We start from the raw sequence: 25449 nt of genomic DNA on the forward strand, positions 1-25449 counted from the left end.
GTCTGTCAAAGTCCCTCTGGATGGCTTCCCTTTCCTCCATCATGTCAGTTGCACCACACAGATGATGTCATTGGCAAACTTGCTGAGGGTGTACTCAGTCCCATTGTCTTTGTCACTGACAAATATATTAAATATATTTATCCTTAACTGATAAACATATTAAATATCTTTATCTTTAGTCCCAATACTGACTCCCAAAGAACACCACTTGTTACTGATCTCCACTTTGATCATTTGACACTAAGCTGTAAACTGCAGCTCTTTGAGTGTGACCATCCAGCCAATTTGTTATGCACTGCATGGTCTATCTATTAAATCCATGTCTCTCCAATTTCGAGACCATGATACCATGTAGGACAGTGCCAAATACTTTGCACAAGTCCAGGTAGATGATGTCAGTTGCTCTTCCCCTATCTACCAATGTTGTAATCCCATTGTAGAAGGCTACCAAATCTATCAGGCATGATCTGCACTTAGTAAAGCCATGTCATCTGTCACCAATCACCTCTGTATTTTCCATGTGCCTTAGCATAGTTTCCAGGAGGATCTGCTCCATAATCTTGTTGGTCACAGAGGTGAGAATGACTGGCCCGTAGTGTCCTAGGTTTTTTTGTTGTTGTTGTTTGTTTGTTTTTGTTTGTTTTGTTTTGTTTTGTTTTTAAGATGGCAGTTATGCTTTCTCTCTTCCAGTCAGTGGGAACTTCACAGGACTGCCATGACTTGATTTTCCCAGGGACTGTAGTGAGGCTGAACTGGCTTGTAGCTCTCCAAATAATCCTTCTTGCCCTTATAAAATCTTAATAAAAGCCTTTTGACAATTATCAGGGATTTTCCCTAGTCTCCATAATCTCCACTGACAGTAATAAGACTTTGGATACTTATAGTTGGATTCTCATTCCTAAAATATTTTATTTAGTGTTATTGTGTGCCCCGCATGGTATCCTGCTTGCCTTCTATCACCATTTCATTGCTGTTTTCTGCTACTCCTGGGGAGATGTCCCAGGTGTCCCATGCATCTCAAATGACACTTTGGACCTGGGTTTGGGCAACTTAATAGAGCCCATAAAATCTTTTTTATAACATTCAATAACTGTACTCAGACCTCCCATGATCTAACAGTTTTAAGCAGATGAATACTTAAGCTCTATTCATACATACATAGAAAATATTTTTCCCAGGTTGCTGCAGGACAGCAGCTATATTCAGCGTAAGATTTACATTTATTCATTGTGGGATTTATGCTGAACACAGCAAAGCTTCACAAAGTATGTTGTTGAAGTACACATCTGTAAGAAGATATACTTTAATTCTAGTTTGAACCTCAGTGATTATGTAATATAAAAGAAGAATGGTGTTGAATCAGTTCTCTATTTTCTTAGATGAATGTTCTTAACAGTAAACTATACAATGATAGCCACAATAACCAAAAATATTATCCCATAACTATCCCATAACTTATTATTATTATTTATGCTCCACTATCTGTTTTTCAGTCTAGCATTATTGACATGAAAAAGCAGTTTTGCTTTGGATCAGTCTGTATTAAATGATTATAAATAAAATTTCAAGCCACTCTCATTTTGTGGGACTTGGAATCTATTTGCAGCAGTAGTCTATTTCAATATATTTTTCCTTCTTTTATATCATCATTCTTGGCCCATGATTCTGCATAGTGCACATCAGTGTCTCCTAAACATTTCTGATGTATGTTAATTTTAATAAATGAAATTCAACATGTCCTGTGGACTATCAAGTCCCCCTGGTCCACACAATGGACTATCAGGTCCCCCTACCTAGCTCTCTAATTTGTCAAGATCTCTCTAAAAGACCTCTCTACCTTTGAGAGAGTCATCACCTCCTGCAGCACCTTGCACTTGCACTTAGACTTGTTGAACCTCATTAGTTTCATGTGGGCCCACTTTTTCAGCTTATCCAGATCCCTTTGGAAAGTATCACTTCCTTATATCAACTGTACCCCTCAGCTTGTTGTCTGGAAACTTGCTGAGAGTACACTTGATCCCAATGTCTATGTCATTGATAAAGATATTAAACATTTCCTCACAATTCTCAAAAAAAAAAAAAAAAAAAAAAAAAAAAGACTTTTTTCCTTTTGTATTCCTTTCTTCCTTCTTCTTGTTCTTTGGAAATAATTTTCTTTCCAACTCTTCTTTCAGTATAGATGAAAATGTTTAGGGCTTAGCTTCCCAATATAATTTCCCACAATGAATAATACTTTATCCATCATTCATATTTCATATTTACAAACAAACAAAACAAACAAGGAAAAAAAAACAAGGAAACAAACAAACAACAACAAAAAAAAACACCACACTGTAAAACGTTGGCATTCTGAGTTTGGTCATTGAGCTCCTATTCTCTGTGCCACTGTTTGCATTTCCTAGAGAGAGACCATATATCATGCACAAACAGTATATATAACATATTATATATATAAAATACTTATTCTAAATTCAACTTTTATAAATCCTATAACTTTTCATAGGTTTTGGATTTCTGCCCTATACTAGGTTCTTAAACAATTCTTTGAACTACTTGGCTAGAATGCAAAATCCTCATGTCTCAGAATAGCATACTCTGTAATTTAAGAATTATTGATCTTGTTATTCTGAAATATAATATTTTTAGTGATGTATCAATATATACCATGTATAGTTCCTTGAATTTCGAGAGTATATCCCTGACAAAAGATTTTGCACAGCCCCTCATGTGTGCTAATCATGTACAGATACACAAACTAGGTATGCATTCACTGTCTTCTGACTGATACATTTGCTTTTATTACCAGTCTGCATCTTTCTGTTATCTTCTGTCATCTGCAGACCTTGGCTTTTTACAATGCTTTTCTTCAGGACAGGGATACACAATCCTATATAGATAATTAAAGAGAATGCTTCTGGAAAAAGATCTACTATTGTCAAGGTTTTCATCTCTATGCAGAGCAGGATCAGATGATCTAAATATTATTTATTTTATTTCTCTTCTTCCAAGCCTGATAGTTTTTCAAACTTTTTGCCTACCAATAAAAATTCAACTGTGCTTGTATGCTCACAATTAATGGGAAAGGTCACCATCTGTCAGAACAGAGGAAAACTCTTCTATGACTTTCCAGATTTTTATGAAGATGACAAAAAATATAAGCAGCTTGTTTTGTTTTCCATTTGACATGGCAATCATCGATTAACATTGATGAGCTGCAAGTCCCAACCATCATATAAAGTAATTCAATAATCAGGATAAGCTAAGAAAGCATTGATATTACCACTTTCCAGAAAAAGTTATAAAACAAATATGCTGCCACAAAGAACTACTCCACCAGTCAAGAGTAAATGTCTTTTATCCTGAAAAATCACAGACATAAAGCCATCTCTCATAAATGAACCTAGTGCAAGACTTTGTTTAAAGTTTCCAAATACTCAGGTATCTGCTTCTTTGAGAATATTCCTAAGGAATACAAAACATTAGAAGTCAACAAGCATTTAAAATATATAAATAAATAAATAAAATCAGTCACTGGAGGAGTATCAGTACTTATAGAAACTTCTCTTAAAATTAATAAGAAATATACAATTCTTAGGGTAAAGCATATGCTAGATGTTTAAATGAGGTCGTGAACTCATTCAGAGAGCATAGCACAACTGATCACTACTATGAAACAAGTATTGGCTTGTACATGGCAGTGAAAGAGAACGACATATTTTATTAAGCAAATCTAAAATGCTTGCAGGGAATCTGGGAGTGTAATGAGCATTTAGACACAGTCCTCTACTGCCACAGTTTTACTAAGTACATTCCTTAATCAGTAATTTAATTTAACTGCACAACTGATAACAAGAAGGCTGGGAGTATGTGAAAGGTTTATTTTTTTGTTAGTTTGTTTGTTTGTTGTTTTGTTTTGTTTTGTTTTTGTTTTTGGTGTGAGAACTCCAAGCTGCCTATAATATTTGCTTTCAAAGAGGCAGTTAGTGAATCTTCTGTGTAGTTCAAGTCAACTCTGTGTTGTGGTTTTACCCTGCTCAGCAGCTAAACTCCATCATAGATGCTCTCTCCCTCCCTCTCCTCAAAAGAAGAGGAGGAGAAGAAAGTATGCTGGAAAGAAAAAGGCTCATAGGTTGAGATAAGTATACTTTAATTAAAGGGAGAAAAAAAGAAAAAAAGAAAAAAAAAAAAAGGAAGAGGGAGAAAGTGAAAGAAGGAAAGACAATGTGGAAGTAAAGAGGTTGAAAAAAATATTCCTTACTTTGCATCAACATGTGATGTTCAGCCATGTCCCGGAAAGCAGGACCTCAATACAAGGGCCTCAATACACATAGCATTTTTTTGGGATGACAGATATCTTCATAACAAGAGCCAAGCCGAGCCAAGCCCAGCCTAGCCCAGCCCAGCCCAGCCCAGCACTGCCCCCCTTCCCCTTTCCCACCTTTTATTGCTGAGTGTGAGACCTTATGATATGCAATATCCCTTTGGTTGGTTTAGGACAGCTGCCCTGGTAATGTCCCCTCCCCAGTTCTTGCCCACCCCCAGCCTACTGGCTTTCAGGGGTTTGGAGAGTCTGGTGATGTTGATGTAGTGCCAGCTCTGTTCAGGAACAGACAAAAATTGGTGTGATGTTGATGCTCTGCCAGCACTGTTCAGAAACAGACAAAAATTGGTGTGATATTGATGCTGTTCTAGCTACGCTGGCAGAGCACAACACTGTATGGGCTGCTGCAGGGAATGTTAGCTCCATCCCAGCCAGACCCAGTACAGTGTGAAACTGAGAAATCAAGCATACTTAGGGACAGGAACCATGCAAATCCAGCTCAGGGCTTCTCAGCAGAACAGGCAAAATTTGAAGTTGCCTTCCTATAGCAGAAGATACCCGTTTAATGCAAAACAAAACAGGGTCCAGCAAAAGCAACTTGTCTGGAAAGGGGATGACAGAACCACAAAGGCCCATTTGAACTTCTGAGGCTGTTTTCAAAAGCAGCAATGGAGAATAAATTTTCTGGAAAAGCCATTTTCCTCACAAGGTTTCGAAGCAGTAACAAGAGAGGCCCTTGCAGAGATGAAGAAATCAGCAGTGCCATGGTGCAGAACATTACACACAGGTAACTTTGTGCTTATGTTCATCATTAACTTGAGTGGCCTTAATACTGCCCACTCTCTTTGGGCAGTATCCAGCTGTGACACACACACAGACTCCCATGCCAACAGTGTACAATTCCATAAGGCTGGACCTGCAAAGAAGAATGCAAAAGGGTATTTTAAAATCACTATTTCCACATTCTATATGAAGCATCCACATGCTTTTTAAGAAGATGTATGATAGATAAAATTAAAGAACACTTCTAAAATCAAGAACCAAAGTTACAGTCTGCTCAGCCCAATTTCCACTAATTTAAATAAACTGTTAGTAATGCAGGTTCTTCTAAAACCAACTACTTCAGTGCTAATTGTTGAAGGAAGATGTAAGTTATAGGATTTCTAAGGGATGGTAAGTATAGACTTCTATAACCTTTTATTTTTTCCTTGCTTCTCAGTTTCCTTAGTTAAAAGATAACTGTAGAATTATTTTGTGAATTTGTCACATAAATCTCACTCTGACCTAATGTCCACAGCTACTAATATGTTTGACCTTTATTAAATAGATCTCTCTTACATTACAAGGCAACGGTGATGAAAAAGACAGTAACGAGCTAGGTTGTCATTCTGCTGAAGAAAAAAGTAAGAAAGAAATTAGATGAAAAGCTGCTCAGGTGTTAAAGGTTCTAAATCTTTTATTGTCATTCCTGTAGCTCATAACAAACAATTTAATGTAGTATGACATGACCTGTACATTTGTTCTTTGCTAGGTCCAAACGCAGTAACACTGTTTGTAAGACTAGGTGTCTCCCAATAACATATTTCTTACACAAAAGTAGAAAATATTTTATATCAATTATTTTAAATCAATTATTTTTAATACTAAAGTATTGTTCATTTTATTTTACTTTTGATTTTATTTACTTATTTATTTACTTATGCTTTGTTTTCTCATACATACAGACCAATAATGCACACATAATGAACATGTGATACATGATGACAGATATTTTCCATCTTTTTAACTGAAAAGAGAACAGCAATTCTTTCAAAACTACAAACAAACTTTAAAATGGACTTTTTGATTTCCAGTTTTTGGTTTCATTTGGTTTTCAAAATACATAGAACATTTGGATCCTCAGACATTGTTTAGATATATCACTATTGGACATTCACTTTTTCCCACTTGAATGAGATCCTTAGGAAGAGATTTAGAGGCATGTATTCAACTCTTGCATTGAACATGTGTTTAATGGTCTCAAGTTGTGTCAGGGGAGTTTAGATTGGACATTAGGGTGAATTTATTCATTAGGAGGAGGTGGTCAAGCACAGGAACTGTCTGGAACAGGGAAGTGGTGAAGTTCCTGTCCCTGGAGGTATTCCAGAGACATATTACACTAAGAGACATGGTTTAGTGTTGGGACCTAGGAGGTCAGGCTGATGGTTGGACTTGATGTTCTTGGTCTTTTTCAACCTAGGTAATTCTATGATTCTATTATTTCACATTAGAGGCTATTGAGAGTCACTAACAGTGAGTCAAAATTCTCTGAAGATGATACAGTTATGTATATTCATACACACAGATGTATATATATATGCTTTATTTCTTTAAAGGATGATTTGCCACATTGTTTTTTGATTCAGAAAAACTCAGCTCTTTCTATCCCTAGTCTTTCCTTTCATCTTTCTGGTATATAATGACCATATATTTGAACACAGTTGTGAATGTGGCAAATACATATGAAAAACAGCTAGTTAAGAGATATGAATATGAATAGTAAATTAGAATTTAGAAAAATAGTAAAATAGAATTAAGTAAAATAGCTGGACATTCATATAAACATAATACTGTAATTGTTCTATTTTAAAACTGTACAGTAATATGCATTCAAACTTTTGTGTTGCTCATACACTATACAGTCACAGAATGGTTTGGGTTGGAAGGATCCCTAAAAGTCATCTAATTCCAACTGCAACCTTAGACCAGGTTGGTCAAAGCCCCGTCCTACCTGGCCTTAAACACTTCCAGGGATGGGGCATCCACTGCTTCTCTGGGCAACCTGTTCCAGTGTCTCACCACCCTCAGAGTAAAGGATTTCTTCATATCTAATCTAAATCTACCCTCTTTTAGTTTAAAACTATTACTCCTTGCCCTATCTCTATGTTCCTTCACAGTCCCTCTCCAGCTTTCTTGTAGACATCCTTTAGGTACTGAAAGGTCACTGTGAGGTCTCCCCAGAGCCTTATCTTCTTCAGGCTGCATAAACCCCAACTCCCTCAGCCTGTATTCATAGGAGAGGTGTTTGTTGATCATCCTGTGTCCCTCCTCCTGACTCATTCTAATATGTCCGCGTCCTTGTGCTGGGGGTCCCAGACTGAACACAGTATGCCAGGTGGGGTCTCACAAGAGCAGAGTAGCGGGGCAGAATCACCTCCCTTGCCTTGCTGGCCACCCTTGTTTTGATGCAGCCTGGGATACAGTTGGCCTTCTGGGCTGCAAGCACACATTGCTGGCTCACATTGAGCTTCTTATCAACCAATACCCTCAGGTCCTTCCCCTCAGAATTGTTCTCAATCCACTCTCCACCCAGCCTGTATCTGTGCTTGGGGTTGCTTAGAAATTGCTTCTTTACTAGTTACTAAAGAGAACAGAATCGCTTGTAATAATCTTCTATTCACTTTCCAATAAATCAGTTCAGGAAATCCAATTCAGCAAGTAAATGAGTAGAACCCACAGTAATAACAAGTAAATCAGCAGAACCGATGTTAATCATGCCTAATCTGAGGAATTTAACGATGGCCCTTTAAGCAGAGGATCAACTATCCTGGAACCTATGGAAAGGTATCCTTGAACCCTTCATAGGGGCAAGCAGGCATATCCAGAGAGCTGTTCAGACCAGGTTGGGCTGACCTCTGGAAGTACTTTTTTTATATATTATTTTATTTTATTTTATTTTATTTTATTTTATTTTATTTTATTTTATTTTTTATTTTATATTTCCTCCTTTTTAGCTTAAATTCTGAGAATGAAGTAGGCCTAAACCTAGACTTCATGTGTTATCAGGTTGTATGATTGGTAGGAGATGTTCATTTTTTTGACTCTATATAAACAAATAACATCTCCACACCTTTCTTTCCTCAAGTAAAATGTTTTATTTGCTGGAAATTGCTTTTTTCTCTGATCAGTTAAAATTTATTTTTTGAGTAGTTGACTGTTTACTAAACCTATGCATTTTTTCTATACAAATACTGGCATTAACATCAGAAAGATTATCTGTGGACTGAAATCTTTCACAATGTCAGGAAATATATCAGCATTTGCAAATTGGTAAACCACACAAATTGAATTAATAACCCTATGCTGAGGAAAAATAATAATAATAAAAAAACAACAACTTTGAGTTTGAATTATATCAGAATGAAATATGAGTAACTCATTGAAATCCTGATGTCAATATCAGAGTAAAAATTGGAGATCATTCTTTAGATTTTTTCTGTATGAATGTAAGTCTTTGCCAAATGATTTTTAAATGGCTTAAGCTGATAAACAGCTTAAGTAGAACAGCTTTATATCACAGAAATAAAAACAAGTATTTCTGGGCAAGTCAAGCAAGAGAATGTTCTCTTATCTAGTTAAATTATGAGGAAGCTGTTTTTTTTTTTTTTTTTGTCATTTATTTAATAATGAATATTAATAAAAGATTGGGTTTGGGAATTTTAAAACCTGACATTCTTTCCCCGTGAAAGGATAGAGAAATATAACATAATTAACACTTGATATTATTACTTTGCATCTAATGTACAATTGTGCCAAAAATAGATGAAACTTAATTATGTTTCTCTCAATAAAGACATGGCAGCTGTTCAAGTAAATTTCAAATTAAGCATTTTAAAGTTGTTATTTATCTTAAACTGAATATATTCTATCTTGATATGTTGCTGAAACTGATTTCTATTCATTTTCATTCTCTTTCTGCTAATGGAATGATGATGATGATTATTATTATTATTATTTTATCCCAAAATGTTCTCATTTGCTTTAACTAAACTAGATTATATTCCCCTGTAAAATAATAAAATGTGAATTTTCACTATATTTTAGCATGCATTCAAGTGTAGTTTTTGTTAAAAACAGAGCTAAAGCCTTGATACAATTTCTGTTTCTATCATAGCCATTTAACATAATTTAAATGAATACATTAAAGTTTTTCTGTATACTATATAACTTATTTTAAGTATGATCTTATGGTTTCTAACTGAATTTATTTTATTTAATTGCAGTAAGTGATAATGTTTTCCAAAGGGAAAAGATTGTACCCCTTCCTACAAAAAGCAAGCACTATGTTTTACTGTTTCATTACAGACATTTTTTTCATCCTCTTTTATTCTTTATTTTCTTTTTGGCTAACAAGGGAATCACTAGGAAAGCTGTAGTCATTAAAATATTCTTAAAAGCAAAATTTAATTTGTTAGCTGGGTAAATACAATTGTTATGTTGCTTCCTACAATTCCTGGATTCAAAGATATTTTTGGTAGATAATCTTATCAAAATAAATAATTCAGTCATTTTCTACTATTCACATTGATTCTAGGATTACATTAATTAGACTAAACTAGTTTAGACTTCAACCTGAATTATCTCATAAATCTATTATTATTAACTTTCTGAAATTTACTTCTTTTTTCTTCTTAACCAAGTGGCAGTTTAAAATCATTACTTTAGTCTTAACATTTTAGGTGAAGTTAGGTAAAATAGAAGAATTATTGACAAATAAACAAAGAAAACTTAAAGAAAAGTACCTGGAGATTTATAGAAACCATAGGTCTATTAATTCCTATAGTCTGTAAAGCTTTCTTCATGTTACTTAAGAAATAACTGTGACAAGTTAACTCAAAAAGTTAATGACATAATGCCTATGAAAAGACTAACCAATAGGTATGGAGCTAGAAAGTAGGATATTTCTTCTATTACTTCTACTACTTGTTCAGTACACTGAAAATTTCCAGATCACTGGAAATCAAAGTTCATCAAAGTGAAACCTATGGCAACTCTTGAAATTACTCCAAAACTACAGAAACTTTCACAAAAGAAAACATCTAACTGTCAAAAACAATTTGTAGGTAGTAGTTACACTAATATGAAAAGTGAAAATGGAGCGCAATGCTTATCAGAAAGAAAATATGTGTTATTATATTGTGATGTGGTGGTAAAATTATTAATACCTAAGATTTAATAGTTCTGGCTAGGAAGTTATTCCTCTCAACCAAAGCTAGCAGTCTGATTATTCCATGTCCCACTTCAAGCTGAGACAATACCAGGTATACCACTCCTACAGGCTCCACAAAGAGCATGTTGCCAACTGGAACAGTTAGCAAATTATTTAAGAGTCCATCTCCATGCATCAGTATTTGCCCTTATTAACATATAAATGATTGTCTGAAGTTCCTTCTCTCTAAAGAATGCATACCCAATTTTGTTAACATTAGAATTATTTTCCTTACTTCTTTCATTTGAAACAGTATGTTAGTTATATCTTTGTAACCATTAGAAGGGAACTCTGGGGCAGAGGGACTGCTGGAACATTCTGTCACTATGGTCACGGTTAATAAAGCTTCTGTTTGACCTGTTTTAAATTGTACTTCTGTTACTACACACTTGGAATCTTGACATTCCTGACAGTATCACAACATAAGACCAAATCTACACAAATCTTTTCCTGTGCCAGATACTCTCTCATTTTTAAAATTTAACAGTCTGTTGACCAGGTTTCACAAAAATAAACAAAATACAACGTATCCAATCTGAAGAGTTGTGGATTTTCATACCAAAAACAACAATAAAAAGTGTTTGTTTGTTTGTTTGTTTGTTTTGGTTGGTTGTTTTTTTTGTTGTTGTTGTTGTTGTTGCTTTTTTCCATGAAGAAAACGAGTGGAATGGTAATATCATGTGTAATTGCCTGTTTCAGTGAGTGAATAGGACAATTAGTTCATCTCCATAAATCATTGGTATGTGTTATATAGTTTTGGGAAAGATTTAAGATTCTGCAATGATATAGCTCATACAGTCATAAGAACAGATCCACTGAAGCCTGTCACCTCTTTTTCTCCACCACTCCCCCTCTCCTTTTAAGATTGCCTCCCACCTACAAAAGTGATCCTCAAAAGAGTGGTGCAGCTATACTACTTTTAGATAAGGAGTACAATGCCCTTACAGAGTTTCAAATTTAAGCCAATGAGTTCACTTGCAGAAGAAATTATATGAACACTAGAAAGAATGACATGATGAGCTGCTTTAAAATTATATTTAATTTTTTTTAAGCACAAAGATATTGTATTATAGTTGAAACCAACATAAAGCAGACATTCAAGTCCAATGTAACATTAATGCAAATGTTCATGAAGTTCAAACTAGAACCTTAAACAGTTTCAGATGCATTTTAATCCTAATTTGTGCATTCAGTTTTTGTGAAGCCCAAGATAAACGTTCAGGAATATAAACAGAGAGAAAAAAAAAATATATATATATTTTTTTTTAAAAAGATTAAAAATAATCTTCCACTAAGATATAAATTTCACTGAAACTCTCATAACATTTTGGAGCTGTTAAATATGTGTGTGTGTATATAAAAATTATAATATTTTTATTGTTTATAATTGTATATTTATTTATAATTATTTTTTTATATTTGTTTTAACTGCAGCTGTCCAGGTTTACATTCAGAACTACTATTCTTCATGATTCTTTGCTGATTTTCAGAAATGTTGAGCATTTAAAAATATAACATACTCAAGCTGTGGCTATGAATTATTCAGAATATAATGAGTCCAGAAATCTGTAAAGCTAGCTAGATAAGTAAATAAGTTAATTGTCTGACAAACTCACATTTCTTTTCCATAATTTATATGATGTTTGTTTACTACTCACCCATGACATATTTTATCCAGATAATCTGGACAATGAAAAGTTTACTTTGAAATAACTGCCAAAATTGAAAGCAATTGCATATATAATCTCTAATTTAAAGCACACATAAATTTATGTAAACATATGTCAGATTAGTACTGGCAAATTGTCAATGTCATTCTCATTCTTGCCCTTGATTTACTTCATTAATCAAAAGAGATGGCCTAAATCCAAGCCTAATCTCTGGTTTAAAAATCTGCACTCTTTCTTGACAGAGGGTCAGATTTCCTTCCACATCCTATTGCAATCCTCATATGACTGACCTATCATGGAAGTATAGTATAGTTTGGAAGTTAACCACAAAAGAAAAGAAATAATGTCACCTAAAGTCAAGCTTAAGTCACTTCTGAGCATCTGAAAAGAGGATCTCATAAAACATACAATATTACATTTGCAATTTGTCATCCTTTTATCAGTCATTAAATGATATATTACAGCTAACCTTTACATGCCTTCAATAGAGCTGTGGAGGGATGTTTAATTACCTCTTATAACAGGGACTGAGCTGTAAAATGGAGAGAATGCATAGCAAAAAGTGAATGTTAAGTAAGAATTTCAATCACTATACAGCATGTCTGCAAGGTGAGCAGTGCTATTGATCCCAGCTAATGCAATGGAGATTTTGAGGAGATAAGATTGCCACTGCTCTCCTGCCAACACTTTAACGATTCAAGTTGCAGTGAATGACCTGTCTCTCCAGGTATTCCCAAATCATGGCAACTCTTAAAGTTACCATTATGGTCCATTATGGTACTCCATCTGAAAACAACAACAGCACGCAAAACACACACACACGCACCAAAATAAATAAACAAATAAATAAATAAAATAAAATAAAATAAAATAAAATAAAAAACACTCATCAGTTTAAATGTCTTAATACTCCGATCTAGAAATAACTGAACAGCAAATATTTCATTAATGGAAAAAGATCATGATTAACTATAGTTTTAGGGACAGCATTTCAAATATAGATAACTATCCATCTCTTATAAGTGTTAATATTGAAAGCATCTGTGTTATCTCAGAGTTAGAGTCAATAATTTTTAGAACATTGCAACATAATGGCCCAGGCTTACAAACAAAAACAATTGTTAACCCTGAAATACGTTTCTGAACCAACTAATGTACATGACAGATTAATGTCTGGCAGACTTTTGATAACAAAGCCACTGATTTTTATTAGTGCTTGTGCTCTGTTACTCAGATCTTATCCATTTTGATAGATTTATATATCTAAAAGAAAATAATCCTTCAGTTTCTTTATTGAAAGAAAATGGAAGTCAGATAAAAGACATTAGGGCTATTGAATCTCAGGAGTTTGGCAGAAATTACACAGCATCTTCTGAATACTAATATCACAGTACAAATAACACTTCGAGGTAATTCTATTTGGAGGTCTGGTGTGTCAGGTACTGAAAACTGCAATTATTCTAGTTAATGCGGTTGATTAAAGGAAGGTTTCTCTGGAGTGGATTCCAAAAATCTGTTAATGTTCTGGAACAGTTAAAAACATTTCAGAGCGAGAGAGAGAAAAAGAGAGAGATTTATATATGTATACACATATATATGCAAATATACATACACATCAGGTTTACGACACATCTATAAAAAGGTCACAAGGAGGAAACAGGAACCACAGGTCTGTCATCCTGATTTCAGAGCCAGGAAAGGTGATGGAATAGGTAATCCTGAATGCAATCATATAGTATATGTGGGACAAATGGGGGATCAGGCCCAGTCTTCATGGGTTCGTGAAAGGCAAATCCTGCCTGACCAACCTCCTTCCATGACGGGGTAACCTGCCCAGAGGATGAGGAAAAGGCTATTGATGTAGTCTACCTAGACTTCAGCAAGGCCTTTGACACAATCTCCCACACTATTCTCCTGGAGAAGCTGGCAGCCCATGACTTGGACAGGTACACTCTTTGCTGGGTTAACAACTGGCTGGATGGCCAGGCCGAGAGAGTGGTGGTGAATGGAGTGAAATCCAGCTGGCCATCCACAAGTGTTGTTCTCCAGGGGTTGGGGCCCACCATCTTTAACATCTTTATTGATTATTTGAATTAGGGTATTGAATGCACCCTCAGTAAGTTTGCAGGTGACAACAAGTTGTGGGGAAGTGTCGATCTGCCACAGGTGAGGCCGTACCTCAAGTACTGAGTTCAGTTTTGGACACCTCAATGCAAGAACGACATTGAGGCCCTGGAGCATGTGTCCAAAGAAGGGCTACGAAGCTGGTGAAGGGTCTGGAACACAAGTCCTGTGAGGAGTGGCTGAGGGCACTGGGGTTGTTTAGTCTGGAAAAGAGGAGGCTCAGGGGAGACCTTATCGATCTCTACAACTACCTGAAAGGAAGATGTGGGGAGCTGGGGGGTAGGCATCTTCTTGCAGATAACCAGCAATAGAACTAGAGGGAATGGCCTCAAGTTGCACCAGGGTAGGTTCAGGTTGGAAACTGGAAGACATTTCTTCTCAGAAAGAATAGTCAGGCATTGGAATGGGTTTCCCAGGGAGGTGGTGGCATCACTGTCCCTGAATGTGTTTAAAGAAAGGTTGGATATGGTGCTTGGGGAAATGCTTTAGTGGGTGACATTGGTAGTAGGGGGGTGGTTGAACCAGATGATTTTGAAGGTCTTTTCCAACCTTAATGATTATACAATTCTTTGATAAGTTTAGCTTTGATATACTTGTAGGAATATGATATACTTGTAGGAATTTTTCTTTGTTTACAGAAATCACTATCATTTATTTAGTGTTTGTGGACACATTAGCAGCAGTTAAGAAGCATTTTGGGAAATTTTCATATCTGTGACATTATCACACAAAAAAAATGCCCTTCTCTCATAAGAGAGAACTAGCAATATGTTTGCTGATGACAATACTGATTTAGCAAAGCTTAATCATGAATAAGACAGTGGAAGGTATCTCTAGCCATGGCAGGGAGGTTGGAACTAGATGATCTTTAAGGTCCTTTCCAACCCAAACCATTCTGTGACTATGATTCTGTATGTCCCCCTGGTGCCAACAACTGGGGAGACTGCAGGTTCTGGGCAGACTGGGTGTCAGCTGTGAGAGGGATCCACATTGTAAATACATATATACAATATAATATGCATAATATAGAATCATAGAATGGCTCAGGTTGGAAGGGACCTTAAAGATCATCTAACTCCAACCTCTCTGCCATAGGCAGGGATTCCACCTACTAGATCAATTTGGCCAAGGCCCCATCCAGACTGGCCTTTAACACCTCCAGGGATGAGGCATCTACAAGTTCTCTTGGCAACTTGCTCCAGTGCCTTACTACCCTTACAATGAAAAATTTCCTCTTATGTCTAGTCTAAATCTACCTGCTTTTAGTTTAAAACCATTCCTCCTTGTCTTGTCATTATCTACCCAAGTAAAGAGTCAGTCTCCATCTTTTTTATAAGACCCCTTTAAGTATTGAAAAGCTGCAGTAAGATCCTCCCTGGAGCTTCCTCTTCTGTAGAATGATCCTTAGCTCTCTCAGACTTTTGTCATAGGTGAGGTGTTCCAGCCTTTTGAACTTCTTTGTAGCCCTCCTATGGACTCACTCTAACAGATCAACATCTTTCTTATGCTGGTGGCCCCAACCCTGGACACAGTACTTCAGGTGGGGCCTCATGAGCGCAGAGTAGAAGGGGACAATCACCTCCCTCAACCTGCTGGTCACACAACTTTTAATGCAGCCCAGGAAGCAGTTGGCCTTCTGGGCTGCAAACACACACTGCTAGTGTCAAGCCTTTCATCTGCCAGAACCCCCAAGTTTTTCTCTGCAGGGCTGCTCTCAACGAGTTCTTCTCCTGCCTGGGGTTGCCCTGACCCAGGTGCAGCACCCTGAACTTGGACTTGTTCAACCTCATGCGCTTCACATGGGCCCACTTATCCAGCCTGTCCAGGTCCCTTTGAATGACATCTCTTCCTTCTGTTGTATCAACTGCACCACTCAGCTCAGTGTCATCTGCAAACTTGCTGACGGTGCAATCAAACCAATCATCTATGTTATTGATGAAGATATTGGAAAACACCTGTCCCAAGTCCCCTGAAGGACACCGCTCATCACTGGTCTTCACCAGGGCATAGAACAATTCACCACTACTCTCTGGGTGTGGCCATTGAGCCAATTCCTTATCCACCAGATGGTGCACCCTTCAAATCCATATCTTTCCAACTTAGAGATTAGGATGTCATGTGGGAGTTTGTCAAAGGCCTTACAGAAGTCTAGGTAGATGATAGCAATTGGTCTTTGTTGACTGATGCAGTCACTCCATTGTAGAAGGCCACCAGATTGTTCAAGCACGATTTACCCTTGGTGAAGCCACGCTGGCTGTCCTGAATCACCTCCTTATGCTGCATGTGCCTTAACATTGCCCCCAGGAGAATTCATTCCATGATCTTGCCAGCCACAGAGGCGAGGTTCACCGCTCTGTAGTTTCCGAGGTCTTCCTTTCTACCCTTTCCAAAATAGGAGTGATGTTTCCCTTTTTCAGTCATCAGGGACTTCACCTGACTCCCATGATTTTTCAAACATGATGGAGAGTGTCTTGGCAACTACATCAGACAAATTCCTCAGGACCCTGGGACGCATATCATCAGGTCCCATAGACTTGTAGTTGTTAAGCTGCAGATATGATCGTTGTTAGTTGTTAAGTTACAGATATGATGCTCTGGGGCCCAAAAAAAGGAGAGTGTGCCAACAACAAAAATGGTAATGGTCAAGACCAAGGAAAGGGCAACTGTAAAAGGTAGACTAGCAAATCACTTCTTTAAGAACCAGTTCCACAAAAAAAAAGCACAGAGGATGTTGGTAATCGGAGATTCCTCTCTGAGAAGTACTTAGGTACCCATTTGCCACCCAGACAATCTCTTGAGAGAGGTTTGCTGCCTACCTTGTGCCTGTATTCATGACATCACAAAGAGGCTACTGAGCTTGGTCAAGCTGGACGACTATAACCCACTCCTGCTCTTTCTGTCCCCTACAGGGACAATTGAGGTTGTGACAAGGAGACTCGGAAACATCAAAAGGGACTTTACATCAATTGGAAAATGCTGAAAGGATCAGGAGCACAAGTAGTGTTCTCCTCAATCCTCCCAGCTGTAGACTGAGACCCAATGAGGAGGCAGCATATGAGTCAGGTGAATGATTGGCTGCGTAGCCGGTGCCATGATAAAGGTTTCATGTTCTATGATCTTGGGAGTAATTTTGAGAGACCAGGCATGGTGACACAGGATGGGGCACATCTGACCAAGTGGGCCAAGAGCATTTTGGGCAGTAAGCTGTCTGGATTCATTAGCAAGGCTTTAAACTAGATTTGGTGGGGGAAGGGAATGTACCTGTAAGTGACTCAAAGGAACTCCTGAATGCTAATACTTTAAATAGCAGGGAACACCTGTGAATCTCCCTTAGGAATTAGGAAGGACTCCTCTAAAAAGGCATCATGGCCCATAGCCCAGCTGAAGTGCCTCTATACCAATGCACACAGCATGGGAAACAAGCAGGAAGAGTTGGAAGACACAGTGCAGTTAGGAAACTATGATCTAATTGCTATCATGAAAACATGGTGGGATGAATCACATGGCTGGAATATTAGAATGGAGGACTACTAACTTTAGAAGAGAAACGGGCAGGGATGGTAGGATGGGGGTGTTGCCTTTTATGTTAAGAAATTGATAGATTGTGAAAAGTTCCCTCTAAGAAACTGCCAAGACCAGGTTGTGAGCCTGTGGGTAAAAATTAAGGAATGGACTGACAAAGGATATCTTGTGGTTGGGGTTTACTACAGACCACCTGATCAAGAGGAGCCTGTTGATGAGGCTTTCTTGCTCCAACTACAGAAAGCATCGCACTCAGGGGTTCTCAACCTCCTGAGGGATTTCAACCACCCAGATATCTGCTGGGAAAGCCATGTGGTGGGAAGTAAGCAATCCAGGAGACTCCTGGAGTACATTGAGGATATCTTCTTCATCCACATATTAGACAAACCAACCAGAGGAGAAGCGTTACTGGACCTGGTGCTCACCAATGTAGAAGAGCTCATAATAAAATGTATGTATTCTGACTGAGGTGGCTGGAGATCCTCGAGTGAGTCTCAGAGAGAGGGGAGCAGGATGAGGCCATTGGTGCTGCCTGTTTTTGTCTGAGTGCTCTGTATGTGCATATGTGTTATTTATGTAGCCAAACGTATATATGTATATGTTGCATTCAGTGTAAACTTCCTATCAGTAATACACACTCAGCCTTGACACCAGAGAGATCATCTATTGAATCAGACTAGAATGAACTAGAGACAAACAGAGGAGGCCTGGCAGACACAGAATCACAGAATCACAGAATTTCTAGGTTGGAAGAGACCTCAAGATCATCAAGTCCAACCTCTGACCTAACACTAACAGTCCCCACTAAACCATATCCCTAAGCTCTACATCTAAACGTCTTTTAAAGACCTCCAGGGATGGTGACTCCACCACTTCCCTGGGCAGCCCGTTCCAATGTCTAACAACCCTTTCGGTAAAGAAGTTCTTCCTAACATCCAACCTAAAACTCCCCTGGCACAACTTAAGCCCATTCCCCCTCGTCCTGTCACCAGGCACGGGGGAGAACAGGCCAACCCCCACCTCTCTACAGCCTCCTTTAAGGTATCTGTAGAGAGCGATAAGGTCACCCCTGAGCCTCCTTTTCTCCAGGCTGAACAAGTCCAGCTCCCTCAGCCGCTCCTCATAAGACTTGTTCTCCAGACCCTCCTCCAGCTTCGTAGCCCTTCTCTGGATGCGCTCAAGCACCTCCATGTCCTTCTTGTAGCGAGGGGCCCAAAACTGAACACAGTACTCGAGGTGCGGCCTCACCAGAGACGAGTACAGGGGGACGATCACCTCCCTAGCCCTGCTGGCCACACTGTTTCTTATATAGGCCAGGATGCTGTTGGCCTTCTTGGCCTCCTGAGCACACTGCTGGCTCATATTCAGGTGACTATCAACCATCACTCCCAGGTCCTTCTCTGCCTAGCAGCTCTCCAACCACTCATCTCCCAGCCTGTAGCTCTGCTTGGGGTTATTGCGCCCCAGGTGTAGGACCCGGTACTTGGCCTTGTTGAACTTCATGCAGTTGACCTCAGCCCATCAGTCCAGCCTATCCAGATCCTCCTGCAGAGCCTTCCTACCCTCGAGCAGATCAACACACGCACCTAACTTGGTGTCATCTGCAAACTTACTGAGGGCGTACTCAATGCCCTCATCCAGATCATCAATGAAGATATTGAAGAGGACCGGCCCCAGCACCGAGCCCTGGGGAACGCCACTAGTGACCGGCCTCCAACTGGATTTGACTCCATTTACCACGACTCTTTGGGCCCAGCTACCCAGCCAGTTTCTAACCCAACGAAGCGTGTGCTAGTCCAAGCCAAGAGCAGCCAGTTTCTTGAGGAGAATGCTGTGGGAAACGGTGTCAAAAGCCTTGCTGAAGTCAAGGTAGATGTTTGGGAATGGGAAACTTACACGGGAATGGGAAACTTACATTTCCAAGCTTGCCAGACCAGGCAGTGCTAGCAGATGTTAATCAAAGCTAGAGCTACTTCTACCCATTTTCCTTCCACAGAAGTAACAGACTGCTACACCCATATTAGAGAATCCCTACCAACAAATCAACATGAACATTTCTGAAAGCAAGAAGTGGATGCTGAGCTGTAATGAAGGCAATTCAGACTAAACAGTATGTTGGTCCGTCTTCTGAACTTCACCAACTCTAGCGGAGAATATCAGAACCCCCCTTTACACTTATTGTGTAAAGATCTCATGACCATTAACACAATTTAGACTGAGAGTTTAGCCACCAGCATTCCAGCTGACTTCCCTCCTCCTTCACCAGATGCAGATCATCTGTGCATGACCATGCATTACAAAAATGGAGGGAAGGAAATTCAGGAGTGGCAGTACTGAGAAGGAAGAGTAAGTGTTGAAGTAAAATTCACTGTGGAATATCATTACAGTGATCTGCCAGCTGCACAGTAATGCTACAATATAGCGTAATGACAGCATAATTCCGACAAAAAACAAGAACAACAACAACAACAACAAAAACAGACTTCATTAAGCTAAATAGAAGCACTAATTTTTTATTTTTATTTTTATTTTTGAGGGGTGTAACAGTAAGAGCACAGAATTCCTTCACATGAAGCAGAAAAAAGGGCTACAAGTCTGAGCAGCTGACTCTGGGGTACTGTCCAGTCACTAAGCATTTCATTCTCAGACATGGCTGTGGCCAGAGTGAGGACAGCCCTAGGGGCCAGGGCTGTGCAAGGATAGTCAGGGCTGGTAGTGCCCTAAGAGACCTGACAATGCAGAAGTTTTATGATTGCTATGGTAAGGACTACACTATGAACTAATTCAGAAGTGCTATCATTTATATGGATGCTAAAGTGAATGAAAATATTTTTTTCATCTAGAAAAATATGCATTTCTTCCCTATTAATTGAATATTTATTCATTATAATGAATACTGCAGCAGAAAAAAAAATGGTTCTAATTATAGAATCTCTTTAATTTGGATAGATTTCATATATTTTTCCATCTTATTAACCCTAGTGCTTACCTCCTTTGTTGATAAGGGAGGATAATTTACATTCATTCCCGTTTAATTGTGCCATTTGCACTATAGGTGCTCTCAGTGGTAGTTCATATAATGTTCAGATCAATGCTGTGACACTGTTAAACATTGTCTGAATTTAAATTCTTAATCATATATACTCCCTCCCTACATTAAAACATCTGCAAGTGGGAAGATCAAAAAGATTGATAAGATTTGGTCACACGACACTTCTTTTCTCACAGGTCACAGACACTCTTTAATTAGGTATCATCTCAGGATGCCGAAAAAGCTAGGATTATGCCTTGAATAGTGAACAAGTGAATTTCAAATTGTCCAGTCCAGGAAGACAATATTCTTTCATACCATTGTACTTTGTTTTCCACAGGGAGAAAGCAGAGATGTGCCATCTGCAAAGGAATATTGTCTTGGAGGACCAGAAGTCCTGGGAATGCAATGCTTCCAGCCATTTCTCAGAGTCACCTCAGCCTTTGATCCCAAAATTCTGCTATATCCATCTCCTTGGTGTGTCCCACACGACTACAGATAGTCATAATGATTACTCTGTGACACTGATGGACTTCGCTGATTAATTGTAACAGGGAAACTCGCATACAGCTTCCACTTGGCAACAGGCCATTATGCCACCTGCCCGAGTCTTTTTACCTTGATGTTAAGCAGCATATTTATGTGTAATGTTCCTCTGCTTGACAGTAGAAATGATGAATAGAGCTGTTTACTAATAAGAAAATCCTATAAAGCTCTAAAAACTACAATGCTGGCAAACCTCACCACAGACAGGATCTACACAACACGCTGTGACCTGACTAGAGTTTTGTCCAATGCTGTAAAACTTAGGGTTCCCACCATCTGAAAAGACATAAGATTAGATTATCTATGCTATAATGCCTTCTTCCTTCTCCTGTTAAGTCAAATAAATTGTATTTTAATCAATATCTGACAGTCTGAGTGTCTTTCTTACTGGAATCCAAAATGAACGCTAACACCAGTGCATTATATTAAGCATTTGCTAGATGTGCAAGTCCAGTACCAGTGCCAGAAACTGCTTCCCAGATTAAGCTGAATCCTCACCAGACTCAGCAGTCTGGTGGTAAAAGGTGACTAGAAATAGATAGTAATGTCTCAGGTGTCAATGTTCACTGCAGAAATCGATATATACATAGGTTATCTTCAAATACTTTTTCCATAGCAACAGAACTGCCTAATGCTGTAAGTACTAATTTGATCTTTCTACCAAATAAGTCCTATGATACACCATATTCTGGTGCTATGGTACCCACAAAACAACTCACAGCGGGAACAGAAGCAAACAAGGGGAAATGGCACCTGAACAAATAGTCTAGCTATGAAAAAGGGATGGCAGCTTTATCCAAACAATTCTTCATAGGATAGCAAGAAGATTATTACCCTCATGTTATCTTTTTTTGTGTTTGTAACCCAAACTGAGTAGCATTTGAAAAATGGGAATGAGTGAGCAACTGTGGTGGAGCTCAGCTGCACAGCTGAGTAAAACCATCACATGTGGATTAATAATAAAATGATTACAAAAACAGAAAAGATATGATACCTGACATATAAATACGAGTATTTACTTTATTAACAAATTATTGCTAGGTGAAGCTAAAAATTCCTTGCTACTATGAAAGGGAAACTTAAAATTCTGGATTGGCTTATGGGAAAAATATCATATTACTGTAATCTTTAATTCAACACTTTATTTATTATTCAAAGCAATAGTCACCAAGAGTTACATTAAAGTTAAAATAAAGGTTATTTTCAGAAATATCTGTTAGTTATTTTCAGTCCTTGAGTAGCCCACTGATTTCAAAATCACTACCTGATAACAACTGTCTAATATCTTACTAGACCAAAGTTCACATGCTTTAAAATAATCTAAGATTTTTTTTCATGTCTTAGTCTAGTTACCAACCTAACTGGTTCTAGTATTCTTAGTATTTTTTTTTTCTTCCTTTTTTCCCTGTTTATGAAGTTTCTTCTCTATTTGCAAGATGATTATTCACAAATGTACTGCCAAAGGAACACCAAATATTTACAAGACTGGACAGCAAGAATGCAAAGACAAAGAAATGCTAAGAAGGTAGAACTCAGTAAGAATAGTCAACCCTCTCCACAGAACAGCTTCCCATGGTTGATACAGTATTTAAATGGGATTTTGTCAAACTTAAACATTCTTAAGCACAACACTTGTGCAAATAAGACTGAGGCAGACTGACAAGTACAGATTTATTAATGGGATCCACAGCTGATTGTATATAACAACACTAATAACAGAAGTTACTCTTGGGCAAGAATTACAAAAGGAAAGATACAAAGGGAAGGGGAAGAGAAAAAGAAAGGTAGAAGAAAATGGGCAAGGGAAATGACATATGTGGACTCTCCATGGTGGCTGGCATGAAAAAGCTATGACAGTGTCCCAGCCAAGCATACTCTTCTGATGAGGGCTCTCTTCAGAACAACAAGAGATGAGGAAGAGGATGACAACCATGGTGATGTTTTCTTTGCCTTGCTTTTGTTTCCTAAGGATAATCATAACCTTCTCCACTTCCTTTTTAATATTTTATTGTTTGTGATGCTTTTAGTACTAGTTGGCAGAGGAGAGAGCATTGCATACAGATTTTCTGTTAAGTTTCTGTGCTTATACATTGTTGGATAATGTTGGTCAAATATTTAAAGCACTATTGCCTATTTTATTGTGCACTAAGTTTGGTTTTCTCTATACTCAGGAAAATTAAAAAGAACCTCACATCTAAAATCTGCAAAACAAAATAAAAGAAGAGAGTTGTAAAGAGGAGAGATTGTCATGGCAGTAGTAGTCACTTCCCGTGAGAACATGTACCCAATACTATTGGGGTTAACAGGTGAAAGCCCCTGAAATAAACATCATGAGAACAACATCATGAGAACAGCACCGGGTTAAAAAAAAAAAAAAAAAAAAAAAAAAAAAAAAAGCTTTGGGAAAGCACTTCTGAAGCAGCTTAGTTGAAAAATAGCAAACAGCATCCCCTTAACATTATTAATGCTAACATGGACACTTCAGGCACTGTGCAACAGCACTTGCTATTCTAAAATCTTGTTCACAATTGTGCTTTGAAGAAAAAGACTTTATGTGTCTATATTTACTGTCTTGATATATTTTGTTCTTCATGATGAAAACATATTTAGCTTTCTCTGTTAAAGCCATTATTTCTCAAGTTCTACATGATACTAATACAGAAGTTTACAGAAATGACTACTGTTCATTTTAGTTGGTGAATTAATTATAATTCAACTGTACATCCGTAAAATCCATGAAACAGGTATCATCTCTATGTGTCCAGAGTATTAAATTTTACATACGTGTACCATTTGTAGTTCTGACTTCAGCTTTCCTTAAACTGGCTCTGGATTAAATCAGCATATTAATCTAATATGCTGAAACAAATAATATAAACTTAACAGCTGTTACATCACATTGCATATCAATGCCAGAATAATCACAGTAACCAAATATTTTGCTCAAAGGCTTTGAAAAATGAATTGCAAGATAATTAATAAAGTCAATTTTGTTAAGTCAGAAGAATACTTTGAAATGCAATGTTTGTGCAGGCAACTGTTCAATTTAAGATATTGATTAGGATGTTTCATTTGAGTGTGTAATGAGAAAACATTGAAATTTACAGTTCAGTTTAAATAGCAAACCAACAAGATGCTAGAGTTCTGAAACTGTTTTCTTTGCTTGGTTTACCAGACCCATTATTAAGAACTACTGTTCACATTTTCGTGCCTTTTTGTTTTGTTTTGTTTTGTTTTGTTTTGTTTTGTTTTCTCACTTGATTCTCAATATGATGAGAAATAAATTTAATTTCAGTGATCAGTGACAGTTTTTACTTGAAGTACCAATGGCAATATTTATTTTATACTGATCTGATCTTTGTGTATGAATTTAGGTAATTATGATCTTAATTGAATCATAACATTATTTGAATTTTCATTTCATGTTATTCAGATTCTGTGTGCAGCATAAGCCTTTAATTTTAAACATAAGATATGTTTATTTGTTTGTTTTAAACAGATGTCTCTTACCTATTTTTTGTGTTGCCTTACCTATATTTGTGTTGTTCAGATATGTACTGTTTATTGGTAACAGTGGAAATAGGGATCTCATGACCCTGTAGGTTATTTTCTACCACAGAGTTAGGTAAAATATTCACTGAACTCTACAGAAACAACAACTGTCGATTTACTCTGACTTGGTAGGATTTTCTTTGATGGCAGGGTGCAATGAGCTATGTCAAATAACTGTCTACCATGCTGAAGCTATATCTGAGGTCTGGGACAGGACTTACAGGCAGCATAAGCTACTCTCTCATTATGTACAGACGACAAAATTAGGTTTATGGGATATGTTATTTTCATACACAATACAGGATAGGTAGATTTTATCAAAATGGGTGTTTAAAGATAGTAATATTCTTTCTTTTCTTTATTTTTTCTTTCTTTCTTTCATCCTCACCTTCCTATGCTGACAGTAAACACTGAGAATAAGAGTATTTGTAAAAGAGGATCACTATTATCAATTTCAATAACACATGATAAAATCCATCCCTGTACAAAAGACAGCACAAGAGATTGTCTAAACTGAGATATCATTAAAAGACCATCAAGTCTAAGAACGTGTGGAGAATTCACGATCTCAGATTTCAGTGGAGAAAATTACAATCATAGTCTTCAAAACTGAAAAAAAGAAAAGAAAAGAAAAGAAAAGAAAAGAAAAGAAAAG

Source organism: Oxyura jamaicensis, chromosome 1 (assembly GCF_011077185.1).
Source record: "Oxyura jamaicensis isolate SHBP4307 breed ruddy duck chromosome 1, BPBGC_Ojam_1.0, whole genome shotgun sequence".
NCBI lineage: Eukaryota > Metazoa > Chordata > Aves > Anseriformes > Anatidae > Oxyura > Oxyura jamaicensis.